At 42.9% G+C, this 10490-nt stretch overlaps 1 protein-coding gene across 5 annotated transcripts in view; it reads left to right on the top strand.

Annotated features, from left to right (window-relative positions):
- Positions 1-276: 276 nt before the first annotated feature.
- The window catches only part of CNOT6 (CCR4-NOT transcription complex subunit 6), a 29562-nt gene continuing 19348 nt past the window's right edge, over positions 277-10490 (top strand). For 2 of the 5 annotated variants that reach the window (XM_082291577.1, XM_082291573.1), the window contains exon 1: positions 298-394. The gene's annotated coding sequence lies outside the window, so the exon portion shown is untranslated. Of the gene's footprint in view, positions 395-1522; positions 1730-2257; positions 2635-3033; positions 3063-10490 lie in introns of those variants that run through there. The other 3 variants (XM_082291574.1, XM_082291575.1, XM_082291576.1) reach the window with 3 other exon arrangements.

Genomic DNA, 10490 nt, shown 5'->3' with positions numbered 1-10490 from the left:
CCAAACTCCTCCCCCCGCATCACCCCGCGGCCCCCCCGGCCCTGCCGCCCCCTCGCCGGGCTCCCTCCGCGGCCGCGCAGCGTGCGCGCAGTGCGGGCGGCCTGGGCAGGTGGGGCGGAGAGCGGACAGGAGAAGAGGAGGAGGAGAGGAAGAAGGAGGAGGAGAAGAAGAAGAAGAAGAAGGAGGAGGAGGAGGAGGAGGAGGAGGAGGGGGGCCGGCCCGCCCGCAGCCGCCGCCGCCGCCGCCAGCGCCGCCATGATGCTTGTTTGCTTTCAATGAGTGTGAGGAGGAGGCGGGGGGGAGCCGCTCTCCCGTCCGGCCCGCGGCAGGAAACAAAGAGCCAGGCAGGCGGCGGAGCGAGGGCGGCGGGGGGACGGGGATGCTGCAGCCACAGGTAGGGGCGGCTCCGGCGCCCGGCCCGGAGCGGGGGGGGGGGGGGGGGGGGAGGCTCTGCCCGGGGGGGCAGCGCTGCGGGGGGAGTGCGCTGACGGGGGGGTCCGGCGGTGGCACGGCGAGGGGGGACCCCCGGGCTTGGCGGGGAGAAGCCCCCGCGCCGCGTCGTTCGGGGGTGTCAGGGGGAGCCGAGGCCCCTCTGGGCGTGGGGGCGTTCCGCGGGGGGGTGCTGGGCCTGGGCAGTCGCTGCGGCGGGGACGCTCGGGGGAGGCTCCGCGCCCGGGGAGGCGGCGGGGAACGGCGGCTTTGGGAACGGGGGCGGCGGGGAGGGGGCTCCGCACCTCTGGCCCGAGCCCCGCGAGCGCCCACCGGCGAGCGGGAGGCAGGGAAGGAGGCTGGGAGGGAGCCGGGCCGGGCGGCGCCGCGCAGGAGCCCGGCTCTGTTTGCATCGGGAAGGCAATTAAGAGAAATTAGTATAATGGCATCTGGAAGCCTGAAGTTGTTTTTTTGTTGTTGTTGTTGTTATTATTGGTGCTGGTAGGTTTTGTTGTTTTTGTTGGGTTTTTTTTCCTCACCGTGGAATTGAGTTTAAAATAATTAAACAAAAGGCAGAGGGAAATGACATCAATCGGGGGAACTGCCCGTCCACCCTCCACGCAGGGCGCCCCGCGCCGCTGCCTCCCCGGAGGCCGATCCGCCTGGCTGGGCGCGCACCGAGGGGCGGCAGTGCTGCCTGTCAGCGGAGCGCTTCGCCTGCTCCGGAAGGAGCCGCGGCGGCAGCCGGCAGCCGCCCGCCCTCCCGTCCCTCCCCGCCCCGCCGGCAGCGGGAGCCGCGGCCGCGCTGGCGGCGGGGCCGGAGCGGCGCTCGCTCGTTCCGGCGGAGGGAGCGGCGGGGCGGGTGGAGGCCGTGAGTGGCAGCGGTGGCGGCCAATGGGAGGCCGTAGGGGCCGTGAGTGGCAGCGGCGGCGGCCAATAGGAGGGCGCGGGGGGCGGGCGCTCGAGGCCGCGGGACAGGCGCATGCAGGGATAAACAGAGGGAATTGGGGCGGGGGGCGGTGGGGCCGGGTTGCGATCGGAGCGGCTCGGCCGCCGTTCTGTAACCGAGCGGGGCCCTTGCCTTGGCTGGGGCACGGGGAATGAGCGCCTGGGCTGCCTGCGGAACCGCATCCTGCGGGGGAACGGGCGGCGGGGAGCTCCCGCACCCCGCGGTCTGTCGTGGGGCCCACAGGACAGCCTTTCCTACTCCAGAATTTTATGGAGAGTGATAAGCCTGGGATCAGACAAAGCTTTAGGAAAGGAGATATCTAATACACCTGTCTCTGTCTTGGTATCTATGGTGAATACATATTTTATCAGCAATTTTTCTACAAACATTAAAAATTCATATGGAACCTACTAGGTTGTAGTCCTAGGTTGGACTCGATGATCTTAGAGGTCTTCTCCAACATGATTCTGTGCTACTTTGTGTAGTATAAGATATGTATTCAAAACAAATGCAGTAAGCTAAAGGTTTTGTTGTGGTTTTTTTTGGTTTGGTTTATTTTTTTGTTTTGTTTTGGGGTTTTTTTTTTGTTTGTTTTTTAATACAGCCATCTGTATTTCCACAAACACATAGAAAATTGTATAACCAAAAATAGAACTTCATGGATGGGTATTTGCTTTGTAACTAGAATTGCAGATTGCCTGTTTTTTCATTTGATTTCTGGGGCTTATTTTCATAATCTAGATTTCACCACAGTGGGTAACTAATTCAAAATCCAAGGGATTAAGAAATACCTGTGGTATTTGTCTGGCTTAAATACAAAGATGTGCAAGTGTTGACTGGTAATTGTATTGTATCTCGCATTTTTTTTTTTTATTCTAGAGCAGGTCTCGTAATTGGGAATTTATCAACATTTCCACTGGGGTAATTTTACAGGATTATCCGCCCTCTGTTCTTCCTGCTGGTTCATCTGGACTCTGTGGAGTTTGCTGCTAGCAATGGAGCCTTCTGTGGGGGTTTATTCATGCTATTACTGAAATGGAGCCCTTCGCATTTGGATTAACTATTTGTTCGCTTTTCACCTGAATTGCTTGGATCAGCCCATGTTTAAAAAGGATCCTGCCATGCATCTCTTTTCTGTTTGCATTCTGAAGTTGAACTCTGAATACAGTCTCATGTTCAGGCTGTTTACTGTGCTTGAATTTTAGAGGAAGAACTGAAATATAAAGATAGATGAAACTGTAATACTGCATGGGCAGGTAAATACATTTGACATTTTATACATGAAGACCTGAAAACATGTTATGAAGGGTCACAAATTGAATGAGCGTGGTACCTTTTTAAGATAGCGCTGTACCCTATTAGGTACAGATATTAGGAAGACATTCTTTTAACCAAGTGCAATGTTCGTGATGGAAACCACTGTCCTTAAAATGGTTCCAAGACTGAGCAAACTAAAAATTCTTTCCCTACACATGAACAAAGGAAGTTATATTTGAAAACATGGCTGTATAAATAAAAATGTTTCTGTTAATCTGTCACCAAAATCTTTAATATTAATGTTTGTAGTGCAGTGTGCCATGCTGTTTGGCTTACCACCATGCCCAAGAGTCCATGTGGTGAACCAGGATTCTTCCATCCAGTTGTGGAGTCCCTGTTGCAGAGGCCCTGGTTCTGTTTGCTAACAGTTGAGTTTTAAATTATTACCTGTTTTTGTCATGTCCTTTTGGCTGTACGCTTGTGTATGTGCAGTCTGACCATTATATCCCAGTCTCAAATGGCGCCACTTTAGGCAAAGATTCTACACAGAATCTTTAGGAATGAGGATGCCTTTCAGTCTTCAGAATTGAAGGGATGTACAAGAATTGACACTTATTTCTATAGGGGTTTTATTGTCAGGAAATTACGTGTAGTATTGAAAGGTTATAGTTGTGTATGGTGAGCTTTAAAAAGCTATCAGTGACCTTAAAACACCACAAGAATATTCTCAACAGACCCAGCCACCAGATTTTAGTTCTAGTGGCATGAGGTAGAGGTTGACCCATGCCCAGTTACATAAAAAGTGTCTGAGGTTTTTAATCCATATACTGAGGTTTTACACTACTTCCCATGTCAAAATACTGACGTTACTGATTCCAGTTTAAATTTATCCTTCTCCATGGTGTAATTTCGAAAGCTTTATGCATAAATTGCTCAAACTGAGTCACTGCAGGGTTTCATCTGTTTTGTTTCTTCTAAAGTGTTGGTGCTTCACGCTTGGAAGTGTGATTATTGTACAATACCCTGCAAGATTATTAGCATTGTGTTAAGTGACGTAATTTATGTTCTTACATTGAAATTGGGTTGTACAAGTCCACTCAACAAGGGAATCTTGGCATAAGCTTGGGGACCTGCACTCACAATTTCTACATGGAGCAATTTCTGCAGCTGAAGTCTTTAAGAGTTTACAAATGCTTAGGCAGGTCCCAAAGAAAAAGCTGTTTAAATGCTTAACATGTACTTTTAGCTACTAATTGCACTTCCAAGATGGTGCTTGTTTAAAAAAAAAAAAAAGATTGGCAACAACTCAGTTTTTCCTTTTGTAAGACTGCAACATGAATCCTTTTGTTAATGCCTTGGAGGCCTTTTTTTCTAGTGTATGAATCAAAGAGGGACTAGGAGCAGTAAATATATACAGTTGTTTATTTCAGAACTAAAATACTTGCTGTTAAGATTCCAATTTATGCTACAGTGGAGATCTGCAGGAAGAGATTGATTTGACTTTAGATTTTTTTAGACTGGAAATGCTGTTAGTTGTTTTATGGAGACTGCCAACTCGACATTGTGATCACAGCCTGGGTATTTGGATGGCTCTCTTGTGCATCTTAGTTCATGTTCCTGGTGTGCAGCCTTTACTCTGCAAGTGAAGGGGCTCCCTACTTGAAGACCTTCCTAAAGTTTTTTTCCATTTTATAATACCGGTATCTCTAATGCATCCTTTGCTTAACAAGGCAGCAGTTTCAGTTGAAAGACTGGGGTTTTCTAGAACATGCTGAAGCAATTTGAGTGACAGCTCCTGTCATGAGGGTGCAGCATCTTGCCATGGTTAGGAGACCAGGAATATACAATAATGTCATATCCTGCATGTTACAAATAATATGTGCAGCTTAATTGCTTGAGCTATTTTTGAGTATATTGATGGGTGAGATGTGAATCCTGCACATTGATCGGACTTAAATGCTGCTCCACAAAAGTATCTCTCTGTATAGATCAGTTTGCAGAGTCAGGGATCAGAAAAAAACTTGCTTCAGAGACAGATCTGTCATGTGATTTTTTGCAACAAAGGCCACGTTTAGCCAACACCTACAAAGACTGAAGGCTTGAAACTAAACTAAAACACCACCAGGATTGGCTGTGCACCATCTGATGTGTATCACCTGTCAGAGGAAGGAAATGGCATCATAATGGCTGAAAATAAAAACTACTGAAGGTATTTTATGCTGCACTCTGACCACTAATACTTTTAAATACTGTTTTAAAGAAGTTTTAACAGTTACTCACCCAACAGAAGAGCTTTGTCTGACAAAGCAAAGGTCCTGGGAGCTAAGGAATTTCAGTGCTGCCTCAATCACAGTTCATCTGCAGAGTACTTTCAGGAATGAGAGCTTTTAGGAACAAGCAGTAAGTGTGAAGAATAATTAAAACTAGTAAGGAATCCTGTTTTGATGAGAAACATGATGAAAGAGTCACCTCTGGAGATTTGCAATGGTCAGTCATGGGATAGGTGCTTTCTGTATAGGGAGTAGTGGACTAGGTCACCTCATGGTTTCTTCTGATTTAGTAGGTCAGGACTTCTCTCCAGTGGCAGAATTTGAAAAGCTGCTACTTGGGTTGCTCATTAAATCCACATAATCCGTGTCAGTACAACGGTTGTCAGAGTAATGCTCAAAACCAACCAGTGACGTGGCTGAGTGGTGATACTTTGTTATTAAAAAAACCCAACCCCCCACAACCTCTAAACCCCACTTTCTTAGCTGAGTATCATTGTTGGTTTTCAATATTGTCTCACAAACAGCTGCATCAACACAACAGAGAGAGGTGATGCTGTGGGACATGGGGACAGGAAAGAAGTCTTGAGTTGGCTTTGCTGTGCAAGAGTGTGGTTGTGGAAAAACATTTGCAGGCTTGTTGGTTAAATTTGAAGCAAAACCAATCTGTGAATAATTTGCTTGCTGTCAGGATGTGGCTATATGCGTAAAGCATCAGCTGTATGTTGAGTTCTGTAACATCCTGACCTTCAGTTAGTTTAGCAACACTAATACTAACAAGCATTTAGGTATCTAGAAATTGTGTTTTGGGAAGGCAGAGATTTTTGGATTTAGATGCTGACACCTCTTGTCAAGCTCTAGTTCAGTTCTGTAGCAGGAATGCTGAAAATGAGCTCATATCCAAACTTCATTTAAAGTAGCTGGGTTCTCTCTTACTCCTTAGTTGTGTTGTAAGACTAAGAAGTAGTGTTTCGTGTGGTGGCTTTGTGTTTTCCCCTGTGAAACAACAGAAATGTGGTAAGCATTGTGCAGACACATAAAGGAACATGTGGTAAGGAACGTGTTGGTGCATGTGCCAGTATTTAGAATAGCTTACTGAGTTGGACCAAGATAAGAAATTTTGCTCTAGGTCTGCTAAACAAGAATCAGTATTCCATTTATTGTGAAGAATCATAACTAAATTGTCAAATATGATTGGATACAACCAGTGGAGTGGCAGTTGGTATTATATTAATGTTTTGGAGTGTAAGTCCTTTCTCAGATTCCTAGAGACATTTGTAGGTGAAGCTTTTAAGCCTTTTTCCTTCTGCCTACATTTATAAAACCTGAAGCTAAATGTTTTACAGCACAACTCTTCCTTTTAAAGCTGGTCTTTTAGGTTCCATCTGACTTGTACAGTATGCAATTCTGTAATGCAATGCAGTTTATGTAAATTCTTAAAGTAATTAGTGAACCTGACATCTCTTTAATGTATTGGCATTTCAGAATACACTAACAGAATGTGCAAAAAGCTGAATGCTGTGTACTACTCATTAACTAGCCAATCTGGTTCCAGGGATACCAGTTAAGGTCAGTCTTTGCTTTGCAATTTGGTTTTGTGTTAGTGTTTGTTTTGTATACAGCAGCCTTTTACTACAGTCATAATTAGATACAATTTCTGATAATTAAGAACTATTCTAATCATCTGGACCATGTTTGCTACACTGAGAACGTTTGGACATCGTATTTCTAATGATTATATGTTGTGCAGAGTAAGGGGTGGGAATTTGAGGGTTTTTTATCATGAGTCTGATAAAACAGATCTGTCTTGTAGTCTGTCTAGAAGATGGAGCAGTCAAGGACCTCTGTGCTGAATTGTGCCTTTTGTACTCTGACCATTTTAGAGATCTCTTTTGAACCCAAGCTAGTTTTTATAGCAACTGAACATGGAAGTGGCAACTGCTTCTTTGCATTAGTGAAATGATGGTAAGCAAGTTTTTCACACTGTGCAAGGTTTAAAGGATTACACCATTAAAATACTGGGCTGCACATTGCTTATCTGTGGGAAATTGTAATAGGCAGGGTTTGGGTAGAAAATGTAGAAGTTTGGAAAATGACATCTTCCCTATGCCTGCCACTGCCGGCTGGAACCAGCCAGTTTGCATTTCTGTAAACAAGTAGTTTAGAAGGACAAAGAAACCTTAATTAAATTTGAAATACCTGCAGGTCAAAATTAAATATGATCTTCTTAAAAATACGAAATGACTGAGTTTTGAACTTAACAAAATTTAAAGCCTGTTCTAGTCAGTGCTCTCTAGTCTAATGGAGCCTTCCTGATTTGAAGACAGCAAGTAAATCTTTTGACATTTATGGCCCAGTTTATCTGAACCAGGATGCTTTGCTTGAGTTTCAGGAGGGTTATGTTTCATTTTAGTCAACTTTGGCTAGATTAAGGGCTTTGCTGAACTTGCAACAGCTTTATGGATTTTTGAAAGAATATTAAAGCATTTGTCAGCTTCTGATTTTTCTCTAGTAGAACTTATATATGCAAATTCAAATAAATCATCTGATTAGTAATATTCCAGATATACTTACATGAATTAATGGATATTGACTTAATCAGTATCTTGTATTTATTATTACACATGTTCACATGCATGTTCACATCCCACTGCATTATCTTAAGTCTGAAAAAGAGGAAGGGTGACTCGTGGGTTTGTATTGGCAGTTGTGTAAAATTACAGTTTTAGAAGTCCTCAAAATGGGATGGAGAAGCATTACATCCCTGATGAAGCCATTAAATCTTAATATGCTAACAGCCACTAAAATGTGATCTTAGCTAGTGAAAAAGTGCTTGGAATGAATCAATTGACTTCGTGTTGACTCAACAGCTTTTTTTATATTTTTAATTTAGATTATTCCAACATTAGGCTATAAATTGGGTTAAAGGGATCTTGACACTTTCCCACGTGTTGCAGTTGAGTCTCTTGGGAGTTGTCCTTGTGCTGCCTCAGTTCTGCCTGTGCCCACAGCTGGTATGTGCCATCCCTCCCCACACTAGGGAAATGGAAATTTTTAATTTACAGCGTGTCTTCTGAAAAATTCAGGTGTTGGCCTTTAGCTGATTTCCCAGTCAGATTTTTCCTAGCCTTATTTTTTCAATACTAAATACATACTGTAAAAAAAAAAAAATTACTCGAACAGCCTCTTTCAAATAAAATGCCAAAGAGTGTTTGTACTAGTCCACAAATAATAGGTGTTTACACAACAGACTTGATATTTGCCTTGAAGCAGCACACTAGTAGGGAGAAAATAAATATGTGGTTTCTTGCAACACTGGTGTTTTCTTTGTATATATTTCAATAGAGGGATCTGGTTCATGCCTACAAAGTTAAATGTAAGGTTGTGTTCAATAGATAAGCAAGTCCTCAAATTTCTGTTTATTCAGCCTCAAAATATTTGTGATTTTAATTCTAATGTACGGTAGTATGGATTTCTCAATTTTGAGGCAGATTTGATTCTTTCAGATTTTTTTTTTCTTTTGGGTGATGGCCCGCACCTGCTTTTCTGAAGTTTGGTTTATCTGCTTGTGTATTGTAGCAAAATATATTTTGTAGTTGTTGCATGTTATTATACATTATAGCAAAATATATTTTGTATAAAATACATGTATAAAAATATGTGTAACATAAATACTGTATACTGTATTGCTACAAAATATACGTTATGTAGCAAGTTATATTTCATAGCAGAATGCAAGTATGCTTCCATATTATGGTGTATACCTGCTAGTAGTTGGGAAATCCAAAACTACAGGCATATGTTAAGATTTATTTTTTAAAAAAAACAAAGTTTCAATTTAGTATGTTTTGAATAAGACATTTATAGAAATAAGATGACATGAAATTTAGAAGGCTTTGTAGGAAGAGTATCAGGATACAGAAAAAGTATCCAATTCTCTAGTTTAAGTTTTATGTCTTAGGAGGGTGGGGTGGTGCCAAATCATTTGAAATAAGAATTTAGCTGAAATACATTAAATTTACTTCAGAGGGCACTTGAGGTTTATCTGGGATGCGTTGGGTATTTGCTTCCTTTCCTCATAATGGCATCTTGCCCATGAATATTTTTCCATCAGTTTTCAGTATTGACATCACTCTCCAGTTTGTTGCCCAGGCATGGAACAGGCTGAGGATAAATCCAGTCATTGAGTCAACTCATCAAGTCAAGTGTGTAAATTCTGCAGGGACTGACCTTTATCATAAACCCAGTTCAAGCTGCTGTTGCTTCTCTGTGAGGAGGTGACAGATGTTGCACCTTGTCATCCTGGCCAGGGACCGTGTTGTTGCTTATTTGCCTGTACTTCAAGCTGAAATGTAATTAAGTTCTCATAGAAATTCATGACTTGCTGAGTAAAGCGCCACCAGTGACAAGACAGGGAAGGCAGCAAGCTTGATTCATTTTGGAAAAGCACTTTTTAAAGAAGGGGTAGTGAGTCTTTGAATAGGAAAGGGCAAATCTGCAGTTTTATAGTTAAACTGAAATACGGCACTATGAAATGACCTTAAAGATTTTTTTCCAAAGCACAGGAGTTATCTTTTAGAGGTACTTCTGTTCCCTTTGAAGAGGGTCACTCTTTGGAGTTGAAAGCAGTAATTCCTGGTAATTCTAATAAATCTCAACAGTAGAAATTAACCCTTTAAATACAGCTTAGCATATCTGATTAGCCTATACATTGCTAGAACTGCTACAGCCTTAAGTTATCTAAAAAGCAATGTACTTTGCTTTCAGTTAGGATTTCAGACTTTGTTCAGTGTTACTGTTTAACTGGGTGAGGGTAGCTGGAAGCAAGAGTTTGCTTCCTGCTATGGGAGAAGAGATTGTGTGTCAGTGTGGCCAGAAGCGCCATTATGACGGTGCCCTGATTTCAACAGCTGCAAATCCACACATACATTCCTGCTCTACAGGAATAATAACACAGGAAGCTAGTCTCCCACAAATATATATTTTTTTTTCCCTCTTCCCTCCTTAGTTTAATTCTCTTCACCAGCTCCTTTGTTACCAGACAAAAGTTGGTGCTGATGCAAGAGTGAAGTGGAAGTACAGGGTCCTGGGGAAGAGGAACTGCAGGAGGACCAGCTTAGTTCTGCTTCATGCATTGTAAAACCACAGTGCAAGTGGTAGAGGGTGTGGAGGATCCTAAATTAACTTTGAATTCAAAACAGACCAGTCAATTTAAGAAACATTTATATTTGTGGGGAAGGTCATTAGAACCCATTTTTAAATGAAACTTTGGATTGCATGGAAAAGAGCTTCAGGGTTAAAGGCACAAGGTTACAAAAGAATGGTCTGGGGTGAGCTTCCACTGTGAGGGATTGGAGAGAGAAAGGGAAAAAAAAGTATCTCATATGTGCTATTGTTTTCTTATGAAATCTTTGAGCAACTTAATAGATTGCTTTCTATCCTGCTACTTTTCAGCGGTTCAGAAGTAATTTATTTGGCAAGTAATACTGCACTGCATCAACAAATGGAAAATATTGTCCAATTGTCTTCTTACTTCTTACTTTATTAGATCTAGATTTGCATAGTTTATTCACTGTTTTTAATTAAAG

This window comes from Coloeus monedula (assembly GCF_965178545.1).
Source record: "Coloeus monedula genome assembly, chromosome: 15".
In the NCBI taxonomy this organism is placed as follows: domain Eukaryota; kingdom Metazoa; phylum Chordata; class Aves; order Passeriformes; family Corvidae; genus Coloeus; species Coloeus monedula.
The sequence above is the reverse complement of the archived record's forward strand: the minus strand, read 5'-3'. Positions and strand labels throughout refer to the sequence as shown.